This window comes from Oryctolagus cuniculus, chromosome 4 (genome assembly GCF_964237555.1).
Source record: "Oryctolagus cuniculus chromosome 4, mOryCun1.1, whole genome shotgun sequence".
Lineage (NCBI taxonomy): Eukaryota > Metazoa > Chordata > Mammalia > Lagomorpha > Leporidae > Oryctolagus > Oryctolagus cuniculus.
In genome coordinates this window covers 63,688,216-63,704,304 of record NC_091435.1, presented here as the reverse complement: position 1 = coordinate 63,704,304, position 16,089 = coordinate 63,688,216, and the positions used below count along the sequence as shown (strand labels likewise).

At 40.4% G+C, this 16,089-nt stretch overlaps 1 protein-coding gene across 10 annotated transcripts in view; it reads left to right on the top strand.

The window, feature by feature from the left end:
• LOC103350623 (myosin-15) overlaps positions 1–16,089 on the top strand; it is a 170,990-nt gene that overhangs the window by 78,144 nt on the left and 76,757 nt on the right. For 8 of the 10 annotated variants that reach the window (XR_007908911.2, XM_070072064.1, XM_070072065.1 and 5 more), the window contains 2 exons: positions 9,536–9,648; positions 11,296–11,467. The gene's annotated coding sequence lies outside the window, so the exon portion shown is untranslated. Of the gene's footprint in view, positions 1–8,918; positions 9,271–9,535; positions 9,649–11,295; positions 11,468–16,089 lie in introns of those variants that run through there. The other 2 variants (XR_011387857.1, XR_011387856.1) reach the window with 2 other exon arrangements.

The window sequence follows — 16,089 nt, the reverse complement described above, 5'->3', positions numbered from 1 at the left end:
ACATGGAAGTTAAGCTCTACATGGAGGTACCGTGAAACTCCCAGAAACCTCACATGCACTAACCTCCACCCAGACTCCATACCACTTGTGGATTCAATTAGGGCACCACCTTCTAACCCATGAAAGTGACTGTTACATGTGGTAACACCTTTTTTTGTGTTTTGGTTTCTAGAGCTTCCTTATGGCTCCTTCTCTGGCCTTCTCCCATGCTATCTCCTTATAGGTAACTCTCTGGCCCACTCATGGCAGGTGTCTCTGTTGTTCATGCTCTTGTGTGAATGTACATTCACTCTCTCTCTTTTAAATAAGCCCTCTCTCTCATGTACCTTATTTGTGTCTCTGCTTTGAATTCTTATCTTTGTGGGGGCAAGAATTTGGAATGAAAATTGATATACTAAGATGGTTGTATAGGGAGGGAGCTTACTGCTATAGTCTAGAGAAGGATAGTTAAAAAAGGGAGGGGCGGATAGAGTGCAATCTTGGGGAAGGATTAGGGAGACAATGGCAGACAAAACTATAGGCAAACTAGGAGGATACTAGGAGGATACTACATGGAGGATGTGGACATGAATGGCTTGGGACCCCAGCAGCTGAGAGCCTCAGCGCCAGCTTTGGAGTGAGGTGAGGCCAGACTGCAGCAGCCCAAGCCACTGGTGATAAAGCTGCAGGAAGAGCCTGGCATGGGGACAGCTTAGAACCCTGTGGGATAGTGTACCTATCAACCCAGAGGGAAAAAAAATGAGGACACATTTCTTTCTTCCTGACCATGCAGCAGCAGCTTCCTATAACTAGCCAAGAGAGAGCGGGTACCATTTTGGACATATGTAACAGCTGTGCAGCTCATGTCCACACTCCCACAAACGGCCAAGAGGAGACGCCTGAGTCTGGCTAGGAGAATAGACAGGGCCTGAGTGCTCATGACTATGGGAGCCTTGTGTGCCAGGACTGTGAAAACACTGTGGCTCCATGAGAGGGTGCAGGATGTAGCTGGGACTTTTGGCAGTCACTGTGGGTGGCTCAAGGTTCCCCGATTACCTGGCAAGGGTCTTTGCTGCAGGATCCATGTTCGTACTGAGGACTGAACAGAACTTTTGTGTCGTTCTTATGAAAGTGCAGATGAAAATTCTACCTACTGGGGCTAGTGCCCAGGCATTGATCTCCTTTGAGGAAAGGAGGTAATCCTAATATGCCAACAGAGCAGAACAAACTTCCCTTCTGATTAAAGAGAAAGGGAGAGAGAGGGAGAGAGGGAGAGGGAGAGGAGGACGGAGAGGGAAAGGGAGATTTACCACTCCCAATTTGGGAGGCAGCCTGAATACTCCCCTCACCCTGGAGCACTGAACAGAGCTCCCTTACCACACCTAGCACATGCCTCAGGGTATTCACTGAAAGAACAGACACCCCATTAATCCACAGAGGCATAGTCAAAAGCCATCAAAGGAAAAAAAATTATATCCACAAATGCCTAAAAATAAATGCAGTTTTTCAAGAAATAAGAATAAGAAAGACAACATCATGCCCCCAAAAGAACACAACAGCACTTCAATAATAAAGTGTGAAAATGAAGAGACTCAACAAATACCAGAAACGGAATTCAAAAAATCCATCATAGGATTATTTAGAAGTAATCAGAAACAAATCCACAAAATGAAGAAATACATACATGACATGAAAGAATTTTTCTCAGGAAATTTAAGTGTTAAAGCTAAATCAAAATGAAATATTAGAAATCAAGGATTTAATAGAACAAATAAAAAATTTGGTAGAAAGCCTGAACATCAGAATCAGAACAAAAATATCTGAGTTAGAAGACAAACCTGGAAATTTTAGTCATACCCAATAAAAGAAAGTAGAAAACTAAACATTTTTAGGGATACTACCAAATGACCCAACATACAAGCATTAGGAGTTCCTGAAGGCATGGAAATAGAATGGATTAGAAGGCTTTTTAGTGAAAGTAATCAGAGAAAACTTCCCAAATTTGAAGGGACATCCAAGTACTAGAAGCACACAGAATTCCTAATAGACATGACCAGAAAAGATCTTCATAACATTTTTTTTCTTTTTTGTTTTTAACTTTTATTTAATATAAATTTCAAAAGTACAACTTTTGAATTATAGTGGCTTTCCCCCCATAACCTCCCTCCCACCCACAACCATTCCATCTCCTACTCCCTCTCCCATCCCATTCTTCATCAAGATTCATTTTCAATTATCTTTATATACAGAAGATCGACTTAGTATATATTAAGTAAAGATTTCAACAGACTGCACCCACAAAGACACAAAGTATAGAGTACTGTCGCTCCCCCTCTTCATGGAGGAACGACACTAAACCCTGCCTAGGCTTCATATCCGAGTCACGGCACCATTATGTCGCTCCCCCTCTTTGTGGAGGAACAACACAGGACCCTGCGTTGTTCTTTCGTCTGCTCGGACCTTCCCGGGTTTGCTGCTGGTTCTTCCCGGGTTGGCTACCGTCCCTTCCACCTCCGTGGAAGGGCGGTTCCCCCTGCCACTTTCCCCACTTCCGCGGGGGAGCAGCACACCGCCGGCCGGCTCTCTCAGGGGCTGCTCAGGTGTTCCTTCAGATAGATGTTCCCGGTGCATGTTGTCTCTCTCCTCCTTTATAGTCCTCTTCCACCAATCCCAACTCTGCTACCCACACGCCGAGTATGCTGCTCTCTTCCAATCAGGAGCAGGTCCCACAGTTTATTGGTTGAACTGGAGGCAGCTGTGTAGAAGCTGTTTCCTCCTCTCCCAGCACCATATTGTGGGAGAGCAGATGCATAGAATAAGTCTTAATTCCAGTAACTTAGTCTAGTCCAAGTTGCTCCCAGTTGCTCCCCACAGAGTACTGTTTTGGTTGTAGTTTTACCATTAACTCGCATAGTACAACACATTAAGGACAGAGGTCCTACATGGGGAGCAGGTGCACAGTGACTCCCGTTGTTGATTTAACAATTGACACTCTTGTTTATGGCATCAGTAATCACCAGAGGCTCTTGTCATGAGCTGCCAAGGCTATGGAAACCTCTTGAGTTCACCAACTCCAATCTTGTTTAGACAAGGCCATATTCAAAGCGGAAGTTCTCTCCTTTCACAGAAAGGTACTGCCGCCTTTGATGGCCCGTTCTTTCTGCTAGGATCTTTCATTTGGGTCATGTTTTTTTTTGCCATAGTGTATTAGCTTTCCATGCCTGCAAAACTCTCATGGGCTTTTTAGCCAGATCTGAATGCCTTAAGGGCTGATTCTGAGGCCAGAGTGCTGTTTAGAGTATTTGCCATTCTGAGTCCACTGTGTATCCTGCTTCCCATGTAGGATCATTCTCTCCTTTTAAATTCTATCTATTATTTGCAGACACTGGTCTTATTTATGTAATCCTTTGATACTTAATCCTATCATTATGATCAATTATGAACTTAAACTGATGACTTTAACAAGCCATTTAACAATGGCATTGGTACATGCCACCTTGATGGGATGGAATTGGAATCCCCTGGCACATTTCTAGCTCTACCATTAGGGGTAAGTCCAAGTGAGCAAGTGTCGAACTTTACCTCTCTTCCCTCTCTTACCCCCACTCTTATATTTAACAGGGATCACTTTTCAGTTAAATTTAAATGACTAAGAATAACTGTATGTTAATTAAAGAGTTCAACCAAAATGGTATTAAGTAGAACAAAAAAATACTAAAAGGAATAAAATAGTAAGTGTTTCCTTGACAGTCAGGACAAGGGCTGATCAAGACATTGTGACACTTTGTAGTCAAACTCTCCACAGTAAAACATAAAGATTCTAAAATCTGCATGATATGCCATAGTACTTTCAGAGGATCCCCAATTAGACTCACAGCTGACTTCTCATCAGAAACACTACAGGCTAGAAGAAAATGGCAAGATATATTCCAAGTCTTAAGAGAAAAAAAACCTGTCAACCCAGATTACTGTACCCTGCAAAAATCTCATTTATGAATGGAGTTGAAATAAAGACCTTCCATAACAAACATAAATTGAAAGAATTTGTCACCACTCATCCAGCCTTACAAAAGATGCTTAAGGATGTGCTAAACACAGAAACACGGTCATAACTACAAAAGAAAATAAAGGCAGAAAATCTCAGGTAAAAGTACAAAGGAAATCCAAAGTAAACAATAGGAATATTTATGGAAAAATGGCAGGGCCAAGTGGTTACTTATCAATAGTAACCTTGAAAATAAATGGCCTAAGCCGGTGCCGCGGCTCACTAGGCTAATCCTCCGCCTTGCGGTGCCGGCACACCAGGTTCTAGTCCCTGTCGGGGCACCGGATTCTGTCCTGGTTGTCCCTCTTCCAGGCCAGCTCTCTGCTGTGGCCTGGGAAGTCAGTGGAGGATGGCCCAAGTCCTTGGGCCCTGCACCCCATGGGAGACCAGGAGAAGTACCTGGCTCCTGCCATCGGATCAGCGCGGTGCACTGGCCGCAGCACGCCGGCCGGGGCGGCCATTGGAGGGTGAACCAATGGCAAAAGGAAGACCTTTCTCTCTGTCTCTCTCTCTCACTGTCCACTCTGCCTGTAAATAAATAAATAAATAAATGGCCTAAACTCTGGTTAAAAGATAGACTGGCTGAATGGATTAAAAAACAAGACCCATCTGTCTGCTGCCTACAAGAAACACATCTCGCCAACAAAAATACATGTAGACTGAAAGTGCAAGGATGGAAAAAGATACTTCATGTTAACGGAAACCCAAAAAGAGCTGGTTTAGCCATCCTAATAGCAGACAAAATAGACTTTAACACAAAAAAACTATTAAAAGAGACAAATAAGGGCACTATGTAATGATTAAGGGATCAATTCAACAGGAAAATGTGACTATTGTAAACATATGCACCTAATTACAGGTCATCTGTCTATTTAAAAAAATGTTAATGGATCTAAAGTGAGAAATAGACTCCAATACAATAGTAATGGAGGACTTCAATACTCCACTTGCTGCAATGGATGGATCAACCCAACAGAAAGTCAGCAAGGAAACAATAGAGTTAATCAACACTATAGACAAAATGGGCCTAACATATCTACAGAACTTTTCATCCTGCAGTTGCAGAATACATATGCTTCTTACTTGTGCATGGAACTTTCTCTAAGATAGACCACATGCTAGACCATAAAAAGCAAGTCTCAGTAAATGCAAAAAAATCAAAATCACACCATGCCACTTCTCTGTCTACAATGGAGTGAAGCTGGAAATCAAGTAAATCTCCAGAATATATGTAAACACAGAGACCGAACAACATGCTCCTGAATGAACAGTGGATCATTGAATAAATCAAGAGAAATCAAAAAAATTCTAGAAACAAGTGAAGGTAACAACACAGCATATCAAAACTTGTGGGATACAGCAAAAGCGGAGTTTAGAAGAAAGTTTAGAACAATTTGTGTCTACATCAAGAAATTGGAAAGGAATCAAATGAGCTATAAATGCATCTCAAGGACATAGAAAAAACAGCAAACCAAACCCCAAACTAGTAGGAGAAAAAAATAACAAAATTAGAGAAGAAATCAACAAATGTGAAATCAAAAAAAAATCAGCAAAAGGAAAAGCTGTTTTTTTGGAAAAAAATTGACACACCATTGGCCCAACTCACCAAAAATAAGAAGGAAAATAAAAATTAGAAATGAAAAAGGAAATACAACAACAGCACAGAAATAAAAAGAATCATCAGAAATTACTACAAAGAGCTATATGCCAACAAATCAGGAAACCTAGAAGAAATGGATAGGTTCCTGGACATCTACAGTCTATCTGAATTCATCCATGAAGACATAGAAAGCCTAAATAGACAAATAACCAAGATGAAAATTGAATCAGCAATAAGACCCTCCCAGCAAAGCAAAGCCCAGGACTGGATGGCTTCACTACTGAATTCTACCAGACATTTAAAGAAGAAATAACTCCAACTTTTCTCAAGCTATTCAAAACAATTGAAAGGGAGGGAATCCTCCCAAACTCCTTCAATGAAACTAGCATAACCTTAATTCCTAAACATGAAAAAGATACAATAGAGAAAGAGAGCTACAGGCCAGTTTCCCTAATGAGCATAGACACAAAAATCCTCAACAAAATTCTAGCCAATAGAATCCATCAACACATCAGGAAGATCATCAACCCAGACCAAGTGGACTTTATCCCTGGTATGCAGGGATGGTTCAACATTCGCAAATTAATGTGATCCATCCATTAGCAAATTGAACAAAAACTATATGATTATTTCAATTGATGCAGAGAAAGCATTTGATAAAATACAACACCCTTTCATGATGAAAACTCTAAGCAAATTGGATATAGAAGGAACATTCCTCAATACAATCAAAGCAATTTGAGGAAAAACCCATAGTCAATATTGTATTTAATGGGGCAAAGTTGGAAGCATTCCCACTAAGACCAAACAAGACAAGGATGTCTGCTCTCACCATTGCTATTCAATATAGTCCTGAAAGTTTTAGCCAGAGCCATTAGGCAAGAAAAAGAAATTGATTGGATACAAGTTGGGAAGGAGGAAGTCAAACTATCCATAGTTGCAGATGACATGATTCTATATGTATAGGGTAACCAAAAGACTCTACTAAGACAATTGGATATCATAGAAGAGTTTGGTAAAGTGGCAGGATATAAACATTAACACACAAAAATCAATAGCCTTTGTATACACAAACAATGCCACGGCTAAGAAAGTACTTCTAAGATCAATCCCATTCACAATAGCTACAAAAAAGATCAAATACCTTAGAATAAATTTAACCAAGGATGTCAAAGAACTCTATGATAAAAATTACAAAACATTAAAGAAAGAGAAGAAGACACAAGAAATTGGAAAAATCTCCCATGTTCATGGATTAGAAGAGTCAATATCATTAAAATGTCCACACTATTGAGAGCAATTTATAGATTCAATAAGATACCTATCAGAATACCAAGGACATTCTCAGATATAGAAAAAATGATCTTGAAATTTATATGGAAACACAGGAGACCCTAGGTAACTTAAGCAATCTTATGTAACAAAAACAAATCTAGAAGCATCACAATACCAGTTTTCAAGACATACTACAGGGCAATTATAATCAAAATAGCCTGGTACTGGCACACAAACAGATGGACAGAAAAATGGAACAGAATAGAAATGCCAGAAATCAATCCATGAATCTACAACCAACTTATATCTGACAAGGAAACTAAAATAAATCACTGGAGTAAGGATAGTCTCTTTGATAAATGGTGCTAGGAAAACTGGATCACCATAAGCAGAAGTATGAAGCAAGATCCCTACCTTACACCTTACATAAAATCCACTCAAAATGGATTAAAGACCTAAATCTATGATTCAATACCATCAAATTATTTGAAAACATTTGGGAAACCCTGCAAGACATTGCCCTAGGCAGTTCTTGGAAAATTCCCTAGAGCCACAGGCCATCAAAGCCAAAATTGACAAATGGGATTGCATCAAATTGAAATGCTTCTGCACTGCAAAAGAAACAATCAGGAAAGTGAAGAGGAACTGACAAACTGGGAGAAATTATTTGCAAACTATGTAACTGATAAAGGATTAATAACCAGAATATATAATGAGGTCAAGAAACCTAACGACAAAACAAACAACCCAGTCAAGAAATGGGCAAAGGATTTGAACAGGCATTTTTCAAAACAGGAAATCCAAATTGCCAACAGACACATGAAAAAATGTTCTGAATCACTAGTTGTCATGGAAATGCAAATCAAAACCACAATGAGGTCTTACCTCACCCCTGTCAGAATGGCCTTCACTCAGAAGTCAACAAACAACAAATGCTGGTGAGGATGTGGGCGAAAATGTATTCTAATCCATGGTTGTTGGGAATGTAAACTGGCACATCCACTGTGAAAGACATTATGGAGATACCTCAGAAATCTGAATATAGACCTACCATATGACCCAGCCATCCCACTCCTGGGAATTTACCCAAAGAAAATGAAATCAGCAAATGAAAGAGTTATCTGTACTCCCATGTTTATTGCCGCTCAATTCACAATAGCTAAGACATGGAATCAACCCAAATGCCTGTCAACTGAAGACTTGATAAAGTGTTTATGGGATATGCACATCATGGCATACTACACAGCATTAAAAAAAAAGAAATCCTATTTGCAAAAATATGGATGAAACCATAAAACATCATATTTAGTACAATAAGCCAGTCCCAAAAGGACAAATATCATATGTTCTCCCTGATCTGTGATAACTAATAGAGCACCTGAAAGATAATCAAGATAAGTGAAATTAACACTTCTAGATGCAATGTCTTTGAACAGCACTCATCTCAACTGTTGAGGAACAGTTTTTTTTTTTTTTCATACAATTTGTAGAACTCTTTACTTAGTATAGAGCTAATCATATGTGCATGAAGTTAATTGAAAATATATCTTAGTAAAAACTAAGAATGGAAATAGGAGAAGGAGGAGGATGAGAGGTGGGAGTGTGGATGGGAGGGCAGGTATGGTGGGAATAGTCACTATATTCCTAAAGTTGTATTTATGAAAAAATAAATTGTACATTTAAAAAAAGAAAATTGAGATACTTATGCTCATAATAGGAATAATCACCTTCCTCCCTCTGTCTTTAATTTTTTTTAATTTACCTCAAAAATTCAATGTTAGAAAAAATCAGAAATAGCAAATTAAAAAAAATTAAATATAGAATAGACAAGTTGGAAATTATTTTAACAAGTGCTTTAGAATTCAAGCTCTTGAGCTTCAGCTGCAATGTGAAAGATGTCAAAGCTGTAAATGAAATGGAAAAACGAAAGCAGTTGCTTCTCTCTCATCCTGTCTCAATCTTTAGGGACCTCACCTGAACCTGGATCTCTCCCAGGAATTCTAAATAGAGCTGTATTAGTGAGAAGAAAGTAAGTTTTCAGAAGAAAACAAAAATTTTGTCCAAAAATGGACCTCTGTAAGGGAAATGAACGTGGGAAAGTGAGGTTATCAAGTACCCACACCTTTTGACCTTGCCCCCTTATCTCTACACGCCCATATCTCTATGGTAACTGGTGTCATGGTAACCAATAGGTCCACCTGCTTGGCTAACTGCTCATAATTCGGTTGTATAATGATTTGGCTCTGGGCCACTGTTGTCTATAAACCCACATAAGCAACTGGGGGGCATAGCTAGATGTGGCTGTTTGTGGATGGATCTAGACCAGAGTATGTGGCTGCTTTTGGAAGTATGGATGTGTGGCTGTATGTGGGTATGTGTGGATTTGTGTAGATATCTGTGTGTGTGTCTCACAACTGCCATGCACACAAAAAGTGGGTATTTCCTGTGATCCTGCTGCCATCTGGGGCAAGTGGCTGTTCCTTATGCATTTCTTCCTGCCACTGTGAATAAAGGAGAAACAAACCCATAAACAACTCCAGGTTGTTCTCTGACCTGTTGGAATCTGATCTGCTTGTTCTGGGCTGTATGCTCTGGGCATACAACCTCATTTAGTGCTTTTAATTTATGTATTTCAGGGAACTCTGGAGCAGAATGAAAGCAAGATTCTTCTCTTCCATCTTGAACTTTGGGAAGCTAAAGCAGAATTTGAAAGCTTGTGGAGAAAAATACAGAAATAGAAAATGTTAAGGTATGTAAGGTTATTTTGATGAGCAACAGTTTGAAATTTTAAAGGGCATCACTGAGCAGAATCACTGCATTTGGCTGCTTTTATGATCCCTGTCAGAATATTCTCAATGAAACTTACTCTAAATCTATATTTGAATCTTTATAGTTATGCTCCACTATTAGCATGAAAGAATACCTACACAAAGTTGTGACCAGTTCTTTTGATTTTCTTACATTCAAGCTGTTTCTATTCTCTTACGAGACTCCAGGTTACACATGAAAAACAAAAAACAAACTGTACAATTATTTGTAGAAGTGTACAGACTGTACTGTCTGGGTCTCCCTGTAGCAAGTCTTTTTCTTGGACATTCTAGAAACCTGCTGATTATATTGAACCATGAATGGAAGAACTAAAATATTAGATGTTGTACATTAAAATTAATGTCTCAAAAAAATGACCTAAATGAAAGATCTCAGCGAGTGAGATCCCAGTGGAAAGAACAGGTCATCAAAGAAGGAGGTACCTTTCTCTGAAGGGAGGAGAGAACTTCCACTTTGACTACGACCTTGTCTAAATATGATCAGAGTCGGTGAACTCAAAAGGCTTCCATTGCCTTGGCAACTCATGACAAGAGCCTAGGGCAATTACTGATGCCATAAACAAGAGTGTCAATTTGTTAAATCAACAACAGGAGTCACTGTGCACTTACTCCTCATGTAGGATCTCTGTCCTTAATGTGCTGTACATTGTGATTTAATGCTATAACTAGTACTCAAACAGTATTTTTCACTTCATATTTCTGTGTGGGTGCAAACTGTTGAAATCTTTACTTAATGTATGCTAAACTGATCTTCTGTATATAAAGAGAAACAAAAATGAATCTTGATGTGAATGGAAGGGGGAGGGAGAGGGAAAGGGGAGGGTTGTGGGTGGGAGGGAAGTTATGGGAGGGGAGACATTGTAATCCATAAGCTGTACTTTGGAAATTTATATTCATTAAATAAAAGTTAAAAAAAAAAGAAAAAAAATTAATTTCTCATTACAGGAAAATTTTCATGTACACCTCACCTGTACTTGTAGCCGTTTGTTTGGTGAGGCAAGAGGCAGGAGCTAGGCTGCTTATTGAATTCATGTGGAAGCAGTGGAGCCTTAGTTATCAAGAAGCTGGATTAGCCAGGACTCAGGGGTTGCAGAATCTTTTCTTAGCTTCTTCATAACAAGGTGATGAGTTTAGACTTACTACTACTTAGCATCTCAAGGAAGTGAGGGGATAAAAGCAGCCCCTCTAAATCACTTCAGGTGGTGAGGTAGATCAGTAAGCTGATATTGGCAAAGCACTTTGCATTCTATAGATCAAAGGCACAATTATAGACATATGGAATTAACGATGATTATATTATTTATCAGGTCTGTTCCTGTAAGTCAATGCCATGTGTCAGCTAGACATATCACTTGGGTCTGAGGTCCAACTGGCAACTTGCTTTCAATGTTTTATTAAACAATTCTGAAAAGGAAATGTTAACATGTTTGATCTGGCCTCTTTCCCATAGCCCAATTTCAGACAAAAGTCCCATGGGGTCATTTTTTAATGAGGGTGTCAAGCCAAATCTGGCCCTTTGTGTGCTTTGAGGTGCCTGTGTTCTCACTCACTGCCGTTTTCCTCTACAGGACTGACTGCGGTGAGGGATTCTGATCTACTTAAGAGGCTCTGAGTCAGTGTCTCAAAGAATTTTTCTGATGAAGGAAAAAAATCACTGTACCTTGATATTTGCCCTACTTCATTCCATGGAGAACAAAAAATGAACATGTCCTTGTGCAGTTTTCAAAAACCTGATTTCAGGTAACGTCAAATCTGTGCCTATAAATAAACCCAACTGAGGGAAAAATGAATCCTCAGAGAGTCTGGGTCTCATCAGGTACATCTGAATGTCGTGCAGCAGTTCACCAATTATAATAATTTTAGCGCAAAAAGCCAGACATCCAAACAGTTGGGGCTGGAAGAAGGAAGAACTGAAGGCAGGCTTGAACTGTGAGGCAGTGGGCTGGAGTCAGGGGGAGGAGCACTGCATAAACTATGAAGGAGTGGGCTGCAGGCAGGGGCAGGAACATTATATAAGCCTTTTTTTTATTGGTGGCTCATAATAGCTATAATGAGTGCATCCAGGCAGGAAAGATGAGCGTATCTCAGAAAATGTCACAAGTGCCTTCCCAGAATCTTATTGCCTTGTGTGAGTACTGATTGTATCAAAATGCCTTGGTTTAATTTGATGGCTGAATCTGACTTTGGTGTTGGAAGTGGATCTTGAGGAAACCGAATAGAATCTAGGGGGAAATGCTAGCGAAACAAGATTCCAAGCAAACAAGGATAAGGTAGGTCAGCTATAGAGCTTAAGGAAATTACTGCCTGAGGGCAGTAAGAGGTTAAAGGTGCTATATCCACATAAACCATTGGAAACTCCACAGAAAATTGATAGTGCTTGGTAGGACAGGGCTTAGAAAGTTAAAGGGACCGAGAAAGCAGGAGAAGAAAGACTCACAGGCAAAGGCAAAATGGTAAAACTGGGTAACGTATTCAGCTCATTCTCTGTTGCAATGCTCCCTCAGTCTGTGGGGGTTAGTCTGAGGGAACACACCATGGAGACATGTTGGTGGTGAAAAGAATGGGCAGGTAGTATATATGTGTGATGTGTTTTACCTATTTACAAATATTCGAGTAGATAATTTCGGCCAGACATTGTGCCTAATAATCTGCTCAGGGTTTTCTAACTTTTATGGATGACAGGGCTATTTTATTTTTTTATTTCAACAAATAATACTCGAGAAAGGCAGGTGACAATACAGTCCCTGACGGAAGGAGAGAAGGAGCTTGGCTGACCAGCACGGTCGTCTCCATACTGGACCCAGGAAGGAAGACTGGCTTGAAAGCCAGCTGGTGGCTATAATTTCTGCACAAGTCAATCCCTACCATAAAAGCAAGACCTCAGACAACAGGTTGGTCAGGTGCATCCCAAACCTTCAGGGCCATCAGCTATATTCTCCCACTGATTTGAGGCAAAGCTAAAATGTGTGTTTCATCATAGTAGACCAGAGCCATGGCACACCTCATCTGAATTCTCTCCCAGACACACCCAAATAGGTGCTTCTGGGAATGAGGCTCAGAAGTTCCTTCCCCTGTCATAATACATGTTTGTTTTGGCTTCATCTCCTATAGAAAGCTTAGGTACAGTTTTTCGATAAGGAGTCAGTTAGATTTTTTTGGCTTTGTGAGCCATATGGTGTCTGTGGCAATAATTCAGCTCTGTAGTTGTGACTTGAAAGCAGCCATATCAACAGGAAATCAAATGGGTGTGTTGGGATTTGGCCCACAATCCCTATTTACTCAACCCTGCTTTACAGCCACAGGTAGCTAGTAATGTTCCATTGTCTTTTCCTCCCACAAAGTCCACTCCTCTGAACACAGTCATGTAAAATTTTACCATGAGGTCTTAATTTATATGCATCATCTCACTTAATTTCTTTTGTTGTCTGAATGAATCTCTGCTAGGAGAATGTGGTCAAATCTTCCTAAATCTCTACTAAGTAAAATATTTTGAAATGTCTTTGGAAAATAGGATTTCAAATTCAGACATGCTGTTTTGGTAGCAAAAATACCTTGCTAATCATTTCAATCCTGAATCATGTATTTGGATTAAGAAAAATTTCTCACTTCTCTGGTATAGATGAAAATTATCAGAGGAAAAAAATGACCTTTTATGCTGTCAATTTAAAATCCTTAGCATTTCAAAGTTTTGTTTTTATCCTGACATTATTTTTTTGCATTTGGTGTCCTTTCTAAAACTTATTTCACAATTCAAGAGAAAAAAAGAACTTCTTACTATATTGTCCTTGGTCCTGCATGCTTCATTTTTCTTAAAAAAATGTACCTGAAGGCATTTTTCATCTTAAAGACTCCTTGCCACTGCATGAAATTTGTTGATTGTCTATCAGGCATTCTCTATCCTGTATTATTTCCATACCTCTTAAACCACAGCATTTTTACTTGTCTATAGGCACTCATGAAGTCTCAAGAACAACTGTAGGAGAAGAACTGTTTGAAACAGTTTATGCGCTGAGGTAGTATTTCTGTACAGAGGATGCGATACCAGGCTAGGAATGCTTTAGTGTTCCTGTGAGAGTCAGCTGTGGCAAAAATGAGACTTTCCCCAATGTGTGACAGAGAAGCATCCCCAAGGTTTAAGTGATGTAAGCATCTCTACTATTGGACTGTGAGGGCTGCTATCACAAAACACACAAACAGGATGACTTAAACAAAAGAACTTACTTCTCTTGCTGTTCTAAGATTATAAATCTGAGATCAAGTGTAGCAAGTATGGTTTCTGTTTCTTGTGAGGCATCTGCCCTTGGCTTGCAGGCAGACATTCATCTTCTGCCTGTGTGCTCACATGGTCTCTGTGCGTGTGCATCCCTGCTATCTTCCTCATGTAGGGGCAGCAGTCCTGTTGGATTAGGGGCCTGCCCTAACTCATCTTACCCCTTTAAAGCCACTGTCTCCAAATATAGACATAATTCTAGGGTTGTGGTGATTAGAGCTTCAACATAAGGATTTTGGAGGGACCTCCTGCAGATCATAACACTCCCTATTAATGTTACATATTTGGATCCCTATAGGATTTTGAACTGTGCTGAATAAAAACCTGGGACCTAAGGATAGGCACGAAAGGTCAACCTCAAAGTGTTAATCTGGAAAAGCGGGGTGAGCACAGGAGAGGGAGCCCTGACTCTAGAACCAGACATTTTCATAACGTTTCTGAGACCTCCTCCTCCCATGAATGAGAAGGGTGGTTATGAAAAATGGGAGCTCCACTGTGACCCAACTGAAAGTCTACCCACACTTCTCACCTGCAGGCTGTACGCCTTCCAGATCAGCCCCAGAGATCAGCATGCAGAGTTGGTCACAATTCAGTATGAAATCTCATTTTGACCCAAGATGAGAAAACTTTCCATTTGTGCGCATGGACTCTGTGAAGAAGCATCAAAAGTCTCTTTCCTCTTCTTTTCTGTCTCATCTGTCCAGCAACAGGGCCGTGTTTCATAGGGGCAGCTTAACAAGGCTTGTGTTTGTAATGCCCCTAACAGCCACCAAGTCTTAGTGGTTTAGAACACTGGAAGTTTAAATTTTCCTATGTTAGAATCCACTGTGGGGTAGGATATAGCATGGGTCACTATTCAAAGCCCAGGTTGGGGCCAGCGCTGTGGCTCACTTGGTTAATCTTCCGCCTGTGGTGCTAGCATCCCATATGGGTGCCAGGTTCTAGTCCCGGTTGCCCCTCTTCCAGTCCAGCTCTCTGCTGTGGCCTGGGAGTGCAGTGGAGGATGGCCCAAGTGCTTGGGCCCTGCACCCGCATGGGAGACCAGGAAGAAGCACATGGCTCCTGACTTCGGATCAGCGTGGTGCACTGGCCACAGCCGCAGTGGCTATTGGGGGATGAACCAACAGAAAAGGAAGACCTTTCTCTCTGTCTCTCTCTCACTGTCTATAACTCTACCTGTTAAATAAATTAAAAATAAAAATAAAAAAATAAGACAAAGCCCAGGTTACTTCCATCTTGTAATGATGTCATCCTCCATGTGTGCCACCAAGTTTGCCAGAGATGGGGAGGAGAGAGCTCAGGGTCATACAATTAGAAGTTTCTGTGAATGAGATGTGGCAACTGTCCCCTGCCTATCAACCAGAATTCAGCCACATGGTGCCCAATTAACTGCAAGAGAGTTGTGAAATGAAAATTCCCATAGATTTTCATTGCCTTCCTGTCTGAGCCTGGTTTCTGTTGCTGTAACAAAATACCTGGGGCTGGTCATTTATGAAGAATAGAGGTTTATTTAGCTCATGGTTCTGGAGGCTGGGAAATCCAAGAGCATGGTGCCAGCATCTACTCCCTTTCTGTAGAGAGCCTTCTTGCTACATCATAACGTGCTAGAAGGTAAAACATGGGGAAACAGAGCAAGCACGCAAGACAGAACTCACTCTTACAACAAGGTCACACCCATGACAACCTAGTAAGCCATTAATTCACAAATGAATGAATGAGTTAATCCTTTCAGGAAAGAGGCCTGAGCCTCATGACTTCATCACCTCCTAAAGGGACCACCTCTCACCACTGCTGCACTGGGACCAAGGTTCCAGCTCATGACTTTTGGGGGACACTTTCAAAACACAGCACTTCCTGAACACACACATGCCGTCTCCTCTTCTAATGCTTTCCAAATATGGTTTCAGCACAGGGTTTCAGTACTTACAAAGGGAAATTTAAAGTAATTCACTGTCACTTAAGAGTTGGTTTTCTCATTAACACTTCTAGTGAGATAATCATTCCATTTTAGAAGAGCTGGTATTTACAGGACATTGGAGCAGCACTTCAAAAATAACCATGGACAGTTTTTTTAATAGTACATGTTTTCCAT